Source organism: Aedes aegypti, chromosome 1, assembly GCF_002204515.2.
Source record: "Aedes aegypti strain LVP_AGWG chromosome 1, AaegL5.0 Primary Assembly, whole genome shotgun sequence".
Lineage (NCBI taxonomy): Eukaryota > Metazoa > Arthropoda > Insecta > Diptera > Culicidae > Aedes > Aedes aegypti.
In genome coordinates, this window is record NC_035107.1 from 282517058 (window position 1) to 282534468 (window position 17411).

Genomic DNA, 17411 nt, shown 5'->3' on the forward strand with positions numbered 1-17411 from the left:
TGAGAAAACTTCTGCTGATCAACAGTGGACAAGAGCAAAGCAGATAATCGATTAGAGATTTCCTCGGGGATTTTCCCTAGGGATTTCTACTAGGACTTCTCTAGAGGTATTTTTTAATCAGACGATTTGCTCCAGGAAATATTCCGAAGATTATTTCCAAGATTACTCCAGGGTATTTCTCCAAGAATGAGTTACATGCATGGCCTGATTTGCTACTCACCGCACAGTAACGCACATGCGCTAGTGTCTATGCACGAAAAATCGCTAAAAGCTAACGCAAAAACATTGGTATGGCGAAATGCATCTAACGAATTATTTCTCAAAATTGGGAACTATTTTCGAAAAAATATTTGGTACCGGTCATGCGTAACGATAATGGCTATCGCGCCTACCAATTTTTTTTTTCGATTAAAGCCTTCATTTACGAGAAAATTGAAATTAAATGTCTTTTCCCATACAAAATTAAAATGAAAAAACTTCTGCTGATGAACTGTGGACAAAAGCAAAGCAGGTAATTCATTAGAAAGGAATATAATGTTGGTTTTCAAGTTTTGCAAACATATCGTTTCATTTTAGACAAATTTGGTATTCTACAAACTTTTCATAAATTTAATTTTGAAGAGGATGATGCTAAGAGTTTCAAAATTTGTTGAACATTAACAATTTTATGAAGACTTCTGAAGTTCATATTTCATAACTTGGAAATTCATATTTGATAACTTGGAAATTCACCTTCAAATCGCTTGCGCCACTTAAAATTATTTTATGTGTTTGAATTCAGAAGAGCATACGAATTTTTGGTTTTGAGAACTTTTGAAAAATAAGCCGCACCCTACACTACTGGTCCAGAGAGTAAATCTGAGCCACATCAACTTGATCTAACTTCGATTAAACCATTGACTAAGAAAGTTAACATTTAAAACTTTCGTCAAGAAAGTTAACATTTAAAATTGTTTGACTGATATTTTTCTTATAAGATATCTAGATACATAATGAATCTTATCACCTTAATCTTATTTTATCTTTAGAAAATGGCTTCAGATCAAGATTTTGCATATAACTGAACAAACAGTAAAACCTGAGATCTTTCCAAAAATACAAAATCAGTGACAATACTATAAAGTTCAGAGTTAAGCCTGATTCGCTGCTGACAAGTAATTTCTTGGCCTATCTTGATGCATGGGAAATTCCTGCAAGGAAGCGCTTTTTTCTGATCGCAGTACGCAGTTAAAAAGAGATGTCAGTTCAAACGGGAGTCGCTGTAGAAAATTTCTGCAAGGAATCGGCGTGAAATTTCTTGAGCGATTCCTGTTCAGCAGTAAATCAGGCTTTAAACACAGCACTCAATGGAAAGACGTGGATTAACTCTTTGAATACATATTAATTTCCTAAGTACAGTGATACCTCCATGAGTCGATGTTCCATGACTCGATATCGACTAATGGAACCATACTAGAAACAAAATTTCATGGTTACTATGATGGTCCCTCGAAACTGCTTTCCAACGGATTTCTGTTTCATGACTCGATATTTCCATGAGTCGATGGTCCCTTCAATATCGACTCATGGAGGTTTCACTGTATGAACTGTATGACTTTCCTAAGTACCATCTTACCAATTTGTTTGCAATATTTGCGACAAGATTTGGAAAATCTACGATTTTTGCGCCTGGCACACCAAATCCGTGAGCATCGCGAATGTTGTAACAGCCCTGTAGTATCACAGCTTCTGAGTAGGGTTGTATCAGAGTGCACGCCGTGCCGGTCGTCTGGATATGACGTCACAGAGTTCTGACAAACCGCGTCGTGGGCACTCACACACACAATCAACCACCCATATCCAAAGTGCAAATACTGCTTCCCATCTCTGTTCAGCACATTGGAAAATGTTCACTTGGAACGGAGGCGAGAACTTTACGTCCGAATTCGCCATCTCGCTTGCGCTTGTCGGTCGGAAGGCGGCGTCGCGACGCCGTCTCGCGAAATGTTTTATATTTACGCCTAGCACGGGCTCCACTCGGCAGCAGTTTTGGTTGAGCTCTTGCATTTATCGGTTGTTCTTTTGCTGCGTGGAACGGAAGTTCTTTTCCTATTCTCGTCCTCGTCCGGGGTGTGGAGCAGTGAAGAGTGTGGATTATTCCTGTTTCAAGGCGAAGAAAAGGTACTGTTTTGGTGTCCGTGTTCTGAGAAGGATTTGCGCAAGGATTCGGTTTCCGAGATTTTGGTTAGACCCCGTCGTGGTCATCATTTTTTCTCCGTTCCCGAAGAAGCACTCACACACGCAGACACGCGTTAAAATTCGCGGCTTCGGTTTCGTGGTGTGCGAGCGAATGCATTTTTGATTTTGATTTTGACACTTCTTTTTCGGTGATCGCCCAGCGGTCGAAAAGAGAAAGCGGATATCGAGAGTGAAGAAGCGGGAAGGTTTCGGGTCGAAATCGGACCATCACACACTGCCCACACACAAACACACGCGCAAAGAGCAAGACTCTGCCAAACCGCCGAGAAGATATCGCACACGAGAACCAACTCGGACAGTTAGTTGGAGTTTCAGCTTTCGCGGCGAACGGTTCGCTTTTCTGTGCGGCGGAGTCCAAATAAGTTTCGAACGGTGCAAGACGAGAAGGTTTTCTGGCGTTTGGTGCTGAGAACGCGTGAGGAAAAGTTGCTCCGAAAGCTAGTCGAGTAGTAAGGGTGGTTTCTTTTCCTGGTTTCGGTTGGAAAAACGTCGACGACGACGCGCAAATACGCAAAGTAGCCTCGCTCCGTCTTGAGAATAGAGTGTTTTTTTTTTTGTTGCAAAACGACGGTGAGCTAAAAAGGAAAAGTGCTTCGCTGGTGATTGAATTCGATCTGTTGTTTGACGTTTCACGCGCGCATTGTTTATCCAATTTTGAAGGAAAAACAAACGGTATCGGAGAAGGGAGCTGTTGCTTCGATTAGAATTTTGTGCGGATTACAGCTGCGTTTTGAAGGTACTTTGAAAGGTATCTTTAAGGGGGACTTCAATTCCAATTTGTACGCACGAATAGCGGCGAGATGAAATCGACGACTTGATAATAATTATGATGATATTACACCACAGCACAGCTAGTAGAAGTCTGGGTGTGTGAGGTGGCGGCCACTTGGCCACCGTGACATTGCGATGTTGCAATCGATGACGGCAGATCTATTTATTTCTGTTCTAGAAGCCCATCATTCTAAACGAAAGGGGGGAAATGGATACATTTATGATTCATTTTAATCATCCACTCAGTGCTGGGATTGATGAAGGGTGAATCGAGAGCACCATATGGAAATAGATGTTTGGGTTGGGCCGAGGGAAAATATTCTCCTGCTTTAGAGGTGTGCGAAGATGATCAACCGGTCTCCGCCGAACCTGCGGAGTGTGATATCTACCGTTCTGGGCTGGTGTGCGTGAACTTGTTCCGCGTTGCATTTGGTTAGAATTTCTGACGTTTCGAAAATGTGGGAATCGGAAGACGGGGACTAGGCAATGATGCCAAGTGAATGAATGATTGAATAAAATTAAAAGAAATTTTCTTACCTTTGAAAGATAAAGAAAATAAGAAATATCTTATACAATACTATGCGTTATCCGAGGGTTCTTCCAGGGATTCTTATGAAATTTCCACCAGGAGTTCATCCAGCTTGAACATATTTCCTCCTGCCTCCTCCAGAGCTACATTCTAAATTATGACACTAATTTTTCGAGCGATTCTCCTAAGAATAATTTGAAGGATTTCGCAGATTTTCGGCCAGGAATCTCTCTAAAGGTTTCTCCATTAAGTCTTAAGGTTTCTCATAAATTCCTCCAAAGATTACTCCTAGAAACGTTTCTCCATAAGTTTCACAAAGAATTATTAAAAAGGAATTAGAATTCGTCGAAGTATATTCCTAAGAATTCATCCAGAAAGGTTTCCAGTAGACCTCTCAGATATTTTTTTCTGTCGTGATATATTTTAGGAATTCCTATAGCCAGAGGCGACTCGTAACCTCACTTTTTACCTGTTCTACGAATCTAAAATTGGCTAATTTGGCAAATTTAGATTGTGAAGCATGAAGTAAATTGTTGAAATCTTCCTTACTATCAAAGCTCTACTTGATAGATGCAAATTTGTTCTTGAAAGTCAAGAATTTATAATCGTGGAACAGGTAGATTTGAGGTTAGGGAATCGCCACTGCCTATAGCTATTGTTTCTTTTCTAGATACTCATTCAGAACAATACCTCCAAGTATCAAATTATATCCAGTGATATAACTTTACATTTTTGCAAGGCATTCATCCACTTATTTTACTGAAACTACCCCTGAAATTCAACCAACCAGGTTTCTACCAAAAAATTATCCTGGTATTGAATGGTTCTTCTATAAATTTCTTCAAGGATTTCTACAAAAGTTCCCTCAGGTATTTTTTTTCTTGGACTTCCTCCAGTGATTCGCTGAGGACTTCATTAGAGGATCCCTCCAGATATTTTGTTATGAATTCCTTCAGATATTTAATAATTATTCCTTCAAAATTTCCTCAAGCAATTAATCCTGGGATTTCCTTAGGATTTTCTATATGGATTTTAGAAATATTACTCGCAATTATTTCTCCTGGAATTTCTCTTACAACTCTTCAAAGGAAACGGCGATTTTTCCAGTATTTCTTGAAATGTCTGTAGCAGAATTATTGGAGAAATCACAGGGGCTTTTCCCTACTTCAAATAAATAAATAATAACATATGTAAAGAACACCTCGAGAAATCTCCGACAGAATTCTGGATGAAATCACTCCAAAATTTTTGTAGGAAATCTTGGAAAATCTGAAATCTAAATTGCCTGAACGACTCTCCTTAAAGTACTTAAACATTTTTTGGAGGAATTCTCGAATAAAATGTTACAAATTGCATTACAATATATGAATAATCCATTATCTATATAAATAAAAATGGAATGGTGTTTGTATGTCACGAAATGGCTTACGAACGGGTTAACGGATTTGAATGATTATTTCTCCGTTTTGTTCGTCAAGGGTTCCGACGTGTTTGTGCGTATAAAAATCCCAGGATATTCACCGGGAGAGCCGGATAAACGAGAGTGGACGGAACTGTCATTTTGTATGGGACGATCCATAGCGTTTACAACAGGCTACTTGATGGCAAGACGAAGTTTGCCGGGACCACTAGTTATTGAACTAAAAGTTATAGAATTCCTTCAGGGGATCCCTCGAGATTTGCTTTAGAAAATTCCTCCAGGAGTTAATCCAGCTTGAACAAATTTTACTACGATCTTGGATGGATTCCTCTAGCAAGTTTCTCATGGAATTGATTCCAATACTTTTCCGAAATCCTTTCAGTCATTACCCATAAGTATGCTCTAAGAACTTCTCCGGCAATTTTTCATAGATTTCCAAGAGAATCGTCTCGAGAAACAATCAGTTTTGTTTTCCAAATGTTCCTATAAGATACTTCAGCATGGGTTTTTAAGAGTTCCGTTGAAGAATTTCGTGAAGGGTTTCTCTAGGAATCTAAGGATTTTTCCTACTAGAGTTTCTCCAGAAGTTCCACCAAGAATTACTGAAAGCTAAATTCTTTTCAGTAATTCATTCGTATTAAAGAACTTGTCTAGGTATGCTTCTTCCAGGCAGATTTTCAGAAAACTTATCAGGTATCTCTCCAGTTATTTCTGTAGAAATTCCTATATCATTTTTTCAGATATTCATTTAGAACTATTTCTTCAAATATCTTGCAGCAATGCTTCTGAGATTTCATCCAGTGATTCATCGACTAATTTTACTGCAATTACTTTATGTATGATTCTTTCAACAAATTTCTCTCAGGTTTCATTCAATACTTTTTTCTGCGATTCTTCAAAATAATTCTCCGAGTATTTCTTTAGAGATGATTAAGTTATTCTTAAAAAAAATCCCAATATACTCCTTCATGATTTTTTTCAGGAATTCCTCCAGAGATTCCTTAAGCACATTTTTCAGAAACTTGAGTTCTAGGATTTCTTCCAATGAATCGTTCAGGAATTCATTAGAGGATCGCTTCGGATATTTCGTCAGCAATGTCTTTTTTATTTTTTTTTTTTAAATTAATTCTTCCCAAAATCTCAAGCAACTTATTCTGGGTTTTATATTCCAAATAGTTCTCCAGAAATTCCTCCAACAATTCCCAGGGGGTTTTCTCAGAAGCTTTCGTGATTGTTCCAGTATTTCCAGTAGTTTCTTGAACAACTAAATCAATCTCAAGGAAATCTATGGAAAAAGGGCAATTCATGAAAGGAACAATTGGAGATATTTCTCAAAAAAATTCTGCTGAAATCTCCGCAAGAACTTCTGACGAAGTTTCTATATAAACTCAAATTTTGCCATAGATTCCTCAAGCAAGTTTATCCTGGAATTGCTTCTAAGATTCTTCAGGAGTTCTACCAGAACTGCTCCGGCAATTTCGCATATAACTCCAATAGAATCGTCTCGAGATTGTGTGAGTATTTTTAACAAAAGTTTCTCTAACATATTTCTGAAGGGTTTCTTCCAAAGATCACGTGAAGGGTTTCTCCAGGAATTGCTCTAAAGATTTGTTCGGGAAATCTTTTGAGGATATTTCCTAGTAGAGTTTCTCCGGAAGTTCCACGAAGAATTACTGGAAGGGATTTAGCATTCCTATTTAGGATTTTGTCCAGGTATGGTTCTAGGAAATCTTCCATGAAGATTTCCAGTAAACTTGTAAGGTATTTCACCAGAGATTTTTAGAAATTCCTATAGCATTTTTTGCGGATGCTCATTTAGAAACTTTTCTCCAAACATCGTTAGTGATGCTTTTGAGATGTCATCCAAGAATGAATTCACTGATTATATTAAAACTACTCATGAGATTCATCTTTGAGTTTTTATAAAATTTGTCCCAGGTTTCTTCCAATATTAGTCCATAGATTCTTCCAAGTAGGAAGCCGGATCCTATTAATGGCACTTTTGATTTACTTCAGCACTGGAGTTTTCTGAAAGCTACTGAGCTCATATTTGGCTACAATATGCGTCGTATTGAAGTGTTTATTATTGCAAATTTTCAGACAATTTGGCCGAGAAAAACCCCCTATTCCAAAGAGAATCATGGAAGTGCTCATGTAACTATGCACTCTATTTCACCAACTATTCGTTGTGGTATTCGTTGGTTTTCGTCATTTATTATAAGATTCTCCTATAAACTCATTAAAGTGTTTCTTCAGGAATTCTTTCGGAGATGTTGAGGAATCTTGCTTTTTAGAAGTTTTCCTAGGAATTCTAAGAAGTCTTCCATCGATTCGTTCAGGAGTTCATTGGAGGGTCGCTTCAAATATTTCATCCAAAATTTCTTGCTGTTGCCTAAATAATGTTGTCAAGATTTTAATAAAACCATTTTTCTCATTTTTCATCATAATTGAAGTTGTCTGCCAAACGTCAATTTTGAGTTTCCAAAACAGATTTTGCAACATTTAACCCAATATTTAACCTCACTTTAATTCTTCAATAGTAGGCATCCAAATATTCTCCTATACCACTCTCCAACTGTCGCAAGTTTGTGGTCAGGAAAACTCTTGACTCCTGAAAAAGCGTCAATCAAGTCTAGATTGCTAGAGATAATTTTCCAAATGTCTGTATTGGATAAATGCGACAGGAAGAAGGAAATTACACAAATTTTAACACTGTCCAAAGAATTTTGAACATAAACGCTTCTTTTATTTGCACCAAGAATTCCTCTATTGATGATCTAACGCAAAACTAAAATGCGTAGATGGCGCTCTAGAATAGGGATTAGTGCATCTTAATCAAAATATCTAGTGATAAATTTGGAAGAAAAATCACCACAATCATTTAACTGACAAGATTTTTGCAATTTGAGGTACGGGAAACCGTAAATATTCATTTCCATTTGAAAAACTTTCGCCACCTAACCTCGCTTTTAATCGCCAATTAACGTTTTGCAATTAGTACGTCAAAACCCATTCCTAACATTTTGCCTAAAATGTCTTCTGGAGTTATGAACAAAGTTTCTCAATATTTCCCTGAACAATTGTCATTGAAATGCCTACAGGAATACTTGAAAGAAAACTTACCAATTATTCTATAAAATCTTTTACGGATTAACTAATCAATGATCACGAGATAATTTGAAATCATTTTCAGGTTCTTCAGACCGCTACACAAAATCCGATTGATATGTTGAAAGAATACAAACAAAAACACAACAACACATTCATGATCAACACAGTATAGCTGATCATCTTAACATTTGATGCTTTTACTGTCGATTACCATCCTATTCCACCAATGCCTATTTAACTATGTAGCAATAATTATACAGCTTTCCTGATTTATATCTCATACACTTTCAACAATACCAATTGAAATATGCGAGTTATATTCATAAGTACTTTCCACATTATTTTTTTAGCTCGCAATGTTCACCGTCGTTATCTTTTTGACTTATTTTCACTTTGGTTTTACTCAAAATGTTAGGTTTCAGAATCTACTAATCAATAAAAAAATATTTTCAATGTGTTGCCAAAATGGAAAAGGCACTTTATTTCCAAAAACTTCTAGAGCAACCTTTAGAAAATCTATGGAAAAATTATTGGACAAATCCTGAAAGGATCACCTGGTAAATTTTCTAAGGAAGATTCACTGTAGAAATTTGGAGAAATCTCCGCAAGAATTCTTGATGGAATCACAACAAAAAACTTGGAAGAAGTTTTGAAAAATCGAAGAGACGAGTCTTCTTACAAATACTGATAACAAATCTTTGAAGAGATCCAGGAATTGATAAAATGTTGATGAGATTCTCTCAGATGAATATCCACAAGAATTCATAGAAGAAGCCCTGTAAGAACTTCTGGGTAAAATTCTTGATGAGCTCGAAGAAAAATTTCTGGAAAAAAATCAATGTAGATCTAATAAAGAAGTTATTGAAGGACCTTCTAAAAAATATGAGAACTGTGGCAATTTTGTTGGGAGATATCCTGAAATGGAGTTGTACAAGTTCCTGGACAAAACCCCGTAAGAATTTCTGTAGAAATTTCAGTAAAAGTTATTTAAAGAACTTCTTGAACAAAGGCTGAAGGAAAGCTTGGAGCAGTACAAATGCATCTTAGTGAATAGGTTCCATACTCAGAAGTAATTATGGATTTTAAACTGAATTGGAATGCTTATATTGAGTAGGGTATCTGGGTGTAATACGCCCCAACGGGGCAATACGCCCCTCTTCATTTTCACGGGATTGAGGCTTTTTTCACACATAAATATGATTACATATCTTGAATATTCGCGAAAAAATGATGTTGCGCATATAAGTTCTTTGAAAAGTATAAACAATCAATAGAAATTCTAAAAATATCGAAAATAAGGTTTTTGGTTTAAAAATTTGCTTTTTATAAGCGAGCCTCAGGGGGGATGAAGCTCATTCTTTACTATTGTACTTAATACAAAAACTTTTACCGGAAGACGACTGCTAATGGACCCTTTTAAGATTAGCAGGTGGTGGAATTCTCCTTGGAAACATTTCTATAACGCTGTGGACGTTTTTTCTACGGGAGGGGCATATTGCCCGGGTTGTTTTGAAACGTAAACATTGGGACCGTTTACAAAAAAACATCTTATATACTTTTTTAAAGGAGAAAGTTGCGTGCAGAGCATGGCCAACTAAGTAAGCAACACATTGACATAGAAAACTATAGAAGTGATGCATTTGCTACTGCGATAGAGCAGTTTTTCCTTAAGGGGGGCGTATTACACCTTTTTACCTTATGTGACTAGTAAAGCCACTAGTTCTTTTTGGGCACACTCCAAAATTTTTGGCAGAAGATGGGGCTTGAAACCAAAAAGGTTAATAATTTGTCCAAAAGTAACATAAGCTTCGCTAGTTTCGCGATATACGAATGCGAAAATGGAACTTTGGCAAAGAAAGCTCTCAGTTAATATATGTGGAAGTGCTCATAAGAACACTAAGCTGAGAAGCAGGCTTTGCCCCAGTGGAGACGTAACGCCAGAAAGAAGAAGAAAAAGAGAATGTCATAAAAGTTCAATCCAATGAACGCAATGGCTTAATCTCCCCAACAAAAAAGGTAGAAGTAATCTTTAGAAAAATGTATGAAATAATCCTTGAAAATCCTCTTAGTTGAACTGAGAAAAACATTCTGGCAGAACTAAGAGAACAATTCCTGAAGAAATCGCTCGGAAAATTATGAAGGTATTCTCTGACGAATTATTAGAGGAATCCTTGAAAATTTTGTCTCCATAATCCCTGGCAATATTTTTGAAGGAATTCCAAGGGAAATATCCGGAGGAATCATCACTAGAATTCTTTAAGAACATTCTGGAAACACTCGTAGGGAACAAAAAATCGAACGAAAATGTCTGTAGAAACTTCTACAATGTTTCTCAGCTTAGTGTTGTTATAAGCACCTCCACAGATATGAACTGAGAGCTTTTTTTGCTAAAGTTGCCATTTTCGCATTCGTATATCGCGCGGCAGGTACGATGATACTCTATGTCCAGGGAAGCCAAGGAAATTTCCATTACGAAAGGATCATGGACCGACCGGAAATCGAACCCAGACACCTTCAGCATGACGTTGCTTTGTAGTCGCGGACTCTAACCACTCGGCTAAGGAAGGTCCCTGAAAAGTCTCCAAGATGAAACTGGACATGGTAGACAGCTTGTTGAAATATAAGTAAAACCTTCAAACGCAATTAGATTACCTCAATCACGTTTTTCTCCTACAGAAAAAGTTTCTTACGAAGTAACCTTCCACTTTCCAGTACGTCTCCGCCTGACGTCAAGATGAGACCGCATGATGATAAAGGCGCACACCTGTTGCCAACCTAATTGGTGTGATCTTGCATTTCTCATCGATTCATCAAATTTATCCTTCGCTCTTCCGGCAGATCCCAGTCCGTTTCTGACGCCATTCCCAATTAATATGCATACGCATATTCGGACTAATCCGGACGAACAAAAACAGAAGAAGACGCCTCTGAATCGAAGTCATCTTCTTTTTGCCTACCTCTAACGTTAATGTCCTTCACACGAACTCCAACCTGCAGTACCGAAATAGAGTCGCGATGGAAGTTAGATTGCGGAGCTGTTTTTAAATCGATATGTTTTCTTCGCACCCATCCCGTGTTTTGCCGAAGTAACCTTGAATTAGCAAGTGGGGTTCGGAACAGAAAAAAACCAACCTTTCTGCAAACAAGTTCTGCAAACTCATTCTCCGTCTTTTCGTTGGGGGTTAAAAATAAAGGCAATGAGGAGGATGCTGACGTCGGGGTCTATCAATTATGCATTTTTTTTTTATTGTTTTCTATTTCCATAGAGCTGAAGGCGGAAGAATCAGATCTATTCCGATCTATTCAATGGGGTGCGATAGTCTATTTGAATTTTATTGCAAACTATTTCCGAAATGTCACTAATTGACGTTGCAGCGAAAAGATTCGGATTAAATTTGATGATTTTCGTTTTCAGTTCCGGTTTTCGCAGGATGATTGGTGTGACTGATATATGCATAGTTTTTTTGAGAGAAAAACTCCATTTTGCATGACTTTTGTATTAGTTTTAAGTCATCGGATTTAAGACCAACGAAGATTAGTTGTAGTTTCTTATTGAATCAAGAACAATAATCATTACTTCTTTCAGGGTGTCTATCCTAAGCTTGTGATTTCAGTTCCAACAGTGAATCATCTTCTTCTTCTTTCTGGCGTTACGTCCCCACTGGGACAGAGCCTGCTTCTCAGCTTAGTGTTCTTATGAGCAATTCCACAGTTATTAACTGAGAGCTTACTATGCCAATGACCATTTTTGCATGTGTATATCGTGTGGCAGGTACGAAGATACTCTATGCCCTGGGAAGTCGAGAAAATTTCCAACCCGAAAAGATCCTCGACCGGTGGGATTCGAACCCACGACCCTCAGCTTGGTCATGCTGAATAGCTGCGCGTTTACCGCTACGGCTATCTGGGCCCCTAACAGTGAATCATCCGAATAGTAATTTTAGATTGTCTTTCTTGGCCTTCAATCCTTTCAGTCAATGCGGTTCTTTACTGCTGAAATTTGATTCCAGTTGTGTATTGAATCTTATAAATTTGCTATACGGTAATAATCTACCGCACATCAGTAAGAAAAATCTCTTGCCATGCAAACCTCAAATGAGATTGTAGATCCTCATTACATTCTTTCTGGATCTTGATTCTCACTATTCTCAACAAAAAAATTTGTAACGTATTCAGTACTAACAGAAATTATTGCGTAATCTCCTCTCCTTGGAACAGGGTTTCCATGTGGATCTTTCAGGCTTCATGTTTCTTTGCCAAATCTTTTCGTTAATGTTCCTTTTGGGTCTGACACATCAACAGGTTTTTTTCAGAATTAATTAATTCATAGCCTGATTCGCAACTTGCCGCAGGGCGCTAGCACCGTGCTTGTTTCTATGCACAAAATGTCGCTAAAACGAAAAACTTATTTTTATGGCGAAATGCATCAAAAGAATTGTTTCTGAAAATTGTTTTTTTATCGAATATTTGGCACCGGATGTACATCCTACAAATTGTGTTTTCGATTAAAGCTTCTATTTCCGAGGTATTTGAAGTTAGATGCCTTTCTACATACAAAATCAAATGTTTAAACTTCTGCTGTTCAACTGTGGACATGCGCAAAGCAGGTGATCCATTACTCCTGCCTGAATCTTTTGAAATTTCCACATTCCTATGAAAGTCCTTGTATTCTCACCGGAACCCAAGAATATTTTACATTTATATCAAAATATCTTTTTGAATCTTAAAATTCACATCGCATTTTCATATTTTTCTCTAAAATTGAAATTATTTCACTCGACTTCGTAATATCACAGTAATCATATCAACATATTGTTTCTAGTATGATTGAAATGTGTACACAGTTCGAACGAAACGTGTAAATTTCTGAGACATATAGTGCACATAATTGGAGCGTGAAATATCATGGATATTTACATGATATCTCATGTAAACTTCGATTATATGTCATGTAATGCAGCAGGATTCTGAGTGGTTACAGGACATATAACACATTTTTAGATGATTTCAGACTTAAATTTACATGACGTCATGTTTACATTGCATAAATGAAGTTTACATAACGTGTAATCTTCATTATTTTTAGCTGTGTAGTAAAATTAAATGTCACAAACATGTTCCACTTGTGTTCCACATGTAGCATTTACTACACAGAAGGTAGTAATCTCTGCTTTACGCATGTTATTTATACCGCCGAAATTCTCTATTATCAAATCTATCTCAACGAATAGAAATGCATGAATTTCAGCAATAAATTTGCATACATTAAGTAGCGAACTCCCAGAAAGGACGATTCCGAGCATTGACTGTGTGACTGGAAATCGCAGTTTTCAGGGTCATCATAAAATGTATGCTTTATGACTGCCACAAGACCTAATCAGTTGCACGATTTCTATCGGTGCTCATCAATCAGCCGCCATCCATAGCAGATCTACGACGGACCATCTCCTTGTCACCAAGGTGGTTCTAGAAAGAAAGTGGAACGTTGATGATAATTTGAACTTAAGCAAAGCGTTCGACGAAATCTTTCGGAAGGATCTCTCCAAAGATGGATTTACATGGCACGATGAATAGAATTGTGGAATGCCTTAGTCAAACATTCGAATGCTTAAAATTAGACGTCGAAAAAATGATGCATTTAAATTCCGTAGGCTGGGTCAGCTTCTCAAACCAAATTAGCAAGAAATGTCGAGGAAGATAGGAACTCCTGTCTAACAAGAAGAATTCAGGTGTATTATTCCGAAGGAAAATGTAAAATTCTGGCGGATGCTTTGGAGAAGATTGTAGCAAAACTTGAGAAGCGACTTTGAGTTGAATTTTTCGGCCGAAATATTAGAACACGTTTTAGCGGAAACCAGGACCACTATCTAAAAGATTTGCTGAATAATTACCTAGTAAGCTTTCTACAGTAATCTGCGGCTATTGAAGGAATCTCTACCTGCCTTCGGAAAGAACCTCATCAAAACTCCTCCGGAAGGCAAACCAGATGACCAAACAAATTCAAAGAGTTTGCCACAAACTCATCTAGGACTTCAAAAGCGAATACTAGAAATCATTTCAGGAATCATATTGGAAATTCCAATCAATCATATAAGCTATGCAATTTCCCATTGATCAACACTTGATACTGTTATTCTACGACTTCCAACTACTTGTGTACAAAAAACACGTTTCTATAAAGAATGCTTGAACATTGTTGATTCCCTATTGTCCAATCATCCTGTTAATGAATTTTAGCTATGAATATGCATGTGATAAAAAGAGATTTCTTAAAAAGGACGTTTTTTATTCTTTGTTACTGTTTGCTTTATAATCTTAGTATCCAAAATCAGAGCGATTTGTAGTTAGCCTCGATATTTAGTTTGCTGTTGTAGGGTTCTTTCGGTGCTAACTACAAATTGGCCGAGGCTAAGGTATTCTATTAAAAAAACTGATTGCTGCATTGAAAAGATCACGTCTTTTCAAAGCGGAATACATCTAAAACATTTTTGGTTTGACCTTTTATTGCTGTTTAAAATGCGAAACCAAATTTTGCCATACTGACTCCGATGCTAACTACAGAAATCAAGGCTAAAAATGAACTAAAAAGGCATAAAAATGTCCACAATAAAGTACATTCAACAGAAAATGGGTAATAATAATTTATTATCATAGCATTTTACAGGGAGGGTGTCCATCGATCCGGGAAATCCGGGAAAAACCCGGGAATTAAAAATGGCCGGGAAATACCCGGGAATTCGGAGAACACACCGGGAAAATGTGTGTTTCGAACATATGAAGACCGATTTGCTTCAATAGACCATTTCCGTCAGATCTAACCCCCAGTTTTTGTATTTTTTTTTTTCGAAAGACAATCATTTTTAATGAATATTAACGCTATCAGATTTTGTTTATATGCACTCCTGATTTTCTTACAAATTTTTGAAAACATGGATACTCACCACATTTTGAAAAATAATTTGAGATGCCGCACAGTTTGTTCAACCCTATGAGTATCAGCGTTGTGATTTTGCAACAGTTTTTCGATTCCACCCCTGCATTGGGATGCTTGTTTACATTTGGAAACGTCAAATCAGGTGCGCGCTCAAACTGACCGTGATCCCGGTCAGGGCGCCCCAAACAGGAGCGCCAACGAAACTAACCTCAAATTACTCAAATAAACGTTTTTGAACCAGGTTTGAACTTGCGCAACCCGTTCTGAATCACAGTTTCAACCCCAACCCGATTCAGGTCTTCCTTTAGGAAAATATATTTTCCTCCACAGATTCAAAATTCAAAACCACCCCCTAACAACAAATATCTCATCCACCCAACAGGCTCCAAAACATATCGGTTCCTCAGGAAAGTTTGGTCAGTAAATTGACAGAAAGCATATAAGAAAAAAAATTTAAGGAAATGGTCTATTCCAAATAATACTAGAAAATTTTGACAGGAGGCTTTCAAAAGGCTGTTTGCATAATGACTAGTTGGACTGATTTGGTAGAGAAAAAGTAATTCTTACCAATTTCTTGTGAAATGTTTTGTAGATTTTTGGTGGAAAAATGTTAAACATATTCAAAGGAGATTTCATAGAACACCAATAAGATCCTTAAAACATTTCTAGAAGAAGTACATAGGCATTCCTGTCAAGATTCTTGGCGAGATGCTTGAAAGACTTCCATTTAGATTCATGACAAATTTTTAATGAGATCTTTACAGGAATGCTAACGGAAATCGAGGCGATAATTGATCAATTTCTTGCGAATTCTTCGAGAGATAACTGAATATGTTATGAGAAGATTGCTAATAAGGTTTCTAGTTGAATTATGAAAAGATCCTTGGCTGATATTTCTTGAAACTCTTGGTAGATTCGTAGAGATTGGCGAAAAGCTGAAATATTTTTTGTGAGATCTACTGAAATTGTGGACAAATCCATTTAACAGGGTTTCTGGTTATTGATGAGGATTGATGATGAAGCTTTGTCTTACTGGTTTAACCCCTCTACGCTTTGGCTTACTGGTTTAACCCCTCTACCGGCAGCTTAATTTCTTACCGCAAAATAAATATTCAAATCGTTACAACTTTTTTATTTTTCAATATTTTTGCACCATTTTTTCACAAGTTCTAAAAAAAATCTTCTAGTTTAAGAAATCTGTGTCGATATTGATCATTGGTGATCTAATTTTAGAGATATTACGATGTTCCTTGGGGGACCGACATTTCCCATATAAAATGTCTTTGGTGGCCATTTTGTTTTAGGCCAATTTATCAAAAAAATTAAATGTAGGCTATATAATGCCAGGTAATAAGGAGCTACTCTGAAAAAATCATACAAATGAATTAAGAATTCTTGGAAATATCTGAAAAATACGATATGATGTTTTTGAAGATTTTAAGATCTTTATTTGGCCAGTGTGGTTCCAGAAACCTAAATGCTCATTACTTAAAGACGGCTGCACCAAATTACTTCATTTTTTCACAACATACTCTCATTAATGTATTGTTTCAAAGAGTGAATATTCGAATACGATTAAAATTCTGAAGCCTGCGAAATTAACGGGAAGTACTGGTTACGGGTCGGTCCCCCAAAGAATTTTGGAATATCTTCAAAACCAGATGACCGATGACCAATATCGACACAGATCCTAAAACTAGAAGAGTATTTTGAGAACTCGTGAAAAAATGATGCAAAAATATTGAAAAACAAAAAAGTTATAACAATTTGAATTTGAACTTTGCGGTAAAAACTGAAGCTGCCGGTAGAGGGGTTAACTAGTCCTAGATCTATGACAAAGTTCTTAGGAGGTCCCTGATAAGATTTTTATGGATTTCTGCAGATTTGTATTAAATTATGTCTATCATTCCACATTTGGGAATCTCAACACATTTCTTGTAAAATTATTCTTGTTCACTTCCATGATTCACTTTGGCATGGTTTTTTTTCTCGGCCAAATTGTCTTGAACTTTGCAAAAAAAAAGCACTTCAGATAATCACTAAAAATTTCAGTGACGACTTCCCTCGGAAGGAAAGTAAAGCTGTTGATCCCGAGATGAACTAGCCCAGGGCTAAAACTCTTGTTAATAAAGTAAAAAAAAACATATTGTGGCCAAATATGAGCTCAGTAGCTTTTAAAATACCCCACTGCCGAAGGCAATCAAAAGTGCCAAGAATAGGATCCGGCTCCCTATCTATCTATCTATATAAACAAAAATGGAATGGTGTTTGTATGACACGAAATGGCATAAGAACGGAGAACAATGGACTAACATGACCCTTTCACTGTTGCATTCTTCAATTGTTACGACGTGTTTGTGTGAAAAGTTTTGGAAAATTCTCCGCTATAGCAAAGTATGCTGCTCAGT

General features: G+C 37.0%; 1 protein-coding gene across 2 annotated transcripts in view; it reads left to right on the forward strand.

The window, feature by feature from the left end:
• The first annotated feature begins 2007 nt into the window (after positions 1-2007).
• LOC5572161 (elongation of very long chain fatty acids protein AAEL008004) overlaps positions 2008-17411 on the forward strand; it is a 133684-nt gene continuing 118280 nt past the window's right edge. The window contains exon 1 of one of the 2 annotated variants that reach the window (XM_021837993.1): positions 2008-2974. The gene's annotated coding sequence lies outside the window, so the exon portion shown is untranslated. The remainder of the gene's footprint in view (positions 2975-17411) is intronic. The other variant, XM_021837994.1, reaches the window with a different exon arrangement.